At 34.9% G+C, this 2,965-nt stretch overlaps 1 pseudogene; it reads right to left on the minus strand.

Moving 5' to 3' along the window:
• Window positions 1-2,965, minus strand: part of LOC102828884 — a 19,740-nt pseudogene that overhangs the window by 7,521 nt on the left and 9,254 nt on the right.

Raw genomic sequence — 2,965 nt, forward strand, 5'->3', positions numbered from 1 at the left:
GTAATACAGAAATGGCTGCAAGCATAAGTTGACTGAGAACTTTCAGAGGTTCAAGCCAGTTTCAGAAGAGTATGTGGAATGAGGAATATCACTGCTGATGTCTAATGGACCTTGGCTGAAAGCAGAAAATACCAGAAAGATGCTCACCTGTGCTTTATTGACTATGCACTGAATGGTTTAAAATTAAGAAAGGTGTGTGACAGGGTTGTCTTCTATCACCATACTTATTCAACCTGTATGCTGAGCAAATAATCCAAGAAGCTGGGTTAGATGAAGAAAAATATGGCATCAGGATTGGAGGAAGATTCATTAGCAACCTGTGATATGCAGATGATACAACCTTGCTTGCTGAAAGTGAAGAGGACTTAAAATATTTACTGATGAATATCAAAGAGCACAGCATCTCAATGTAAAGAAAACAGAAATCCTCACCACTGGACCCATAAACCTTATCAATGGAGAAAAAATTGAAGTTGTCAAGGACTTCATTCTTCTTGGATTAATTATCAAAACTCATGCAAGCAGCAGTCAAGAAATCAAATGACATATTGTGTTAGGTAAATCTGCTGCCCAAGACATTTTGAAAGTGTTGAAGATCAAAGATGTCAGCTTGAGGACAAGGTGAACCTGATCCAAGCCATGGTATTTTCAATAACCTCACAATCATGCGAAAACTGGACAGTGAATAAGGAATAACATAGAAAAATTGATGCATTTGAGTTATGGTGTTGGAGGAGAATATTATTAAGTACTAATGGCTGCCAAAAGAACAAACAGATCGGTGTTGGAAGAAGTGCAACCAGAGTGCTCTTTGGAGACCATGATGACCAAACTTCATCTTTCATACTTCAGACATATTGCCAGTAGGGAGCAGTCACTGGAGAAGGATATCATGTTTGGTAAGGAGGAGGGTCAGAGAAGAAGAGGAAGACCCCCAGTGAGATGAATTGGCAAAGTGGCAGCATCAATGGGCTCAAGTGTGGCAACAATTGTGAGGTTGGCTCAGTATCAGGCAGTGTTTTGTTCTGTTGTGCATAGGGTCACTATGAGTTGGTACTGACTCGATAGCACTTAAAAACAACATATCTAAGCTCATTGCTTAAGTTTTTTAACTAATATTTTGAGTTGTTGTTGTCAAGGTGTTCCCATACAGATAGTGAAAGAGCACAATGCTTGCGACAGATATTCTTTATTAGTTAAGCTAAAATGTTTGATTTTAAGAGGACATCAAAAGGTATTTCTACTTAAGATTTAAATATTACCTGACATCAAGAGTCTCAGGTCTTAAAAAGTTGCAAGAAGTCATCCAAGGTACAACAATTAGTGTCTATTCACTTGAATCAGCAGAGGAAAAAGAATAGTCAGGAATGGTAGGAGGATATACTATGTGTGGCTAAATACCTCCACAAATAATTGTCTCCTTTGCCATGAAGAATAGGAGGTTGCCTATCGATCATCATTCAACATTTTGTAGAAAATTTTACAGAAGAATCCTGATCAAAAGAGGGAAAGTATAAAATAGAGTTCAAGTTACCTTGGATTCCAGACTTTCTGGAGAAATGGAGCAATGAATTAGAATTTTAATACATGGGACCCAGGAAGTATGCAATTTTATATGGGAAAAAAAAGCTTGAAATTTCTCTTTAGTATGTTCCTTATGGACACTGGGCTATCTACTCTTGTTGTTGTTATTGGGTTGATTCCAACTTATAGTGACCCTATATAGGGCTTCTACGGAGCTGTAGTTGGTGGGTTCGAACTGCTCCCTTGCAATTCAAATCAACCTGTGGTCCAGTGCTTACCCTATTCATAGACTATTTAAGATTCTTAGACTTGTTATTTACTATGAGATACACAAAGAGTAAGATCTGACAATATTCAAAAATGTATATAATCAATGAATGAAAGCAACAATTAAAGCCATGATAGAAATAAATTCATTGTTCAATTTTAATAACAGTACTACAAATATTATTTTTATAATGATTTTTCCAAAATACTAAGATGTACTCACAAGTTATTTTAAATTTTTGGAATGCAAGGGCTGATGTCTGTCCTCGTTACTAACATCTATCCACTGATAAGTATTTGTTGGTTTTTACTTTGTGTATTTATATAATCCCATTATTTTACCCATAGTGTTCCAATATCCACCAACTATCAGCAACTTTAAATATCTATTTAAGTATTTAACATCACAAAGCTCATTTAGTTTTTGGAAACCATATACAGGGCCTATATGAATCTGAACCAACTGGACAGCACTTCACAGCAACAACAACAAAAATGTTTTAGGTGGGTAGAGAAATAGCCAATGAAGATTCAGGGTTTTCAAAGCAATTGGGGGAAAAAGGGCTTTACTTTTTTTTTTTTATTTGATTTATACTAACTGGGTAGATTAATTTTTTTAAAAGATTACTTTTTATATTTTATATGAATCGACAGAGGAAGTGAAAGGTAACTGACCCGTTTAACCTTTCTGAAATAGACTGATAACATGTTGCAGTTGGAATTAAATACTTGGCAGTCACAAGAGGCTCATAAACCTAAGTGATTTGAGCTCTTCATTCAAAGAAAGCAAATGGTAATGTAAAATGAACGATTTACAGCTTTAAAATTTAGATTATATAACAGGCTTAAGAAATAAAAAACAAACATCATATAGGGAGAGAACAAGAAATTGCTTTCAGAAATAATCTGCCTCAAAGTAAAATGGATACAACAACAATGAACAGCACCATATGCTCATGGATCTCAGCATTTAGTTATAAATAAAAAAGAAATGGATATGGCCCCAACTGAAATGGCCTCCAAAATGACAGGTAAAAGTTCTTATAAATAACACTATGAATTTTGTATTTACATAATACTGCTGTATTATGCATATTTTACAGTTCTGAACTTGTTATCTTGGTATTTAAAGGAATTGTCACTATTAATGTACTCACTACTCACCATCATTCCT

This window comes from Chrysochloris asiatica, unplaced genomic scaffold (genome assembly GCF_000296735.1).
Source record: "Chrysochloris asiatica unplaced genomic scaffold, ChrAsi1.0 scaffold00235, whole genome shotgun sequence".
In the NCBI taxonomy this organism is placed as follows: domain Eukaryota; kingdom Metazoa; phylum Chordata; class Mammalia; order Afrosoricida; family Chrysochloridae; genus Chrysochloris; species Chrysochloris asiatica.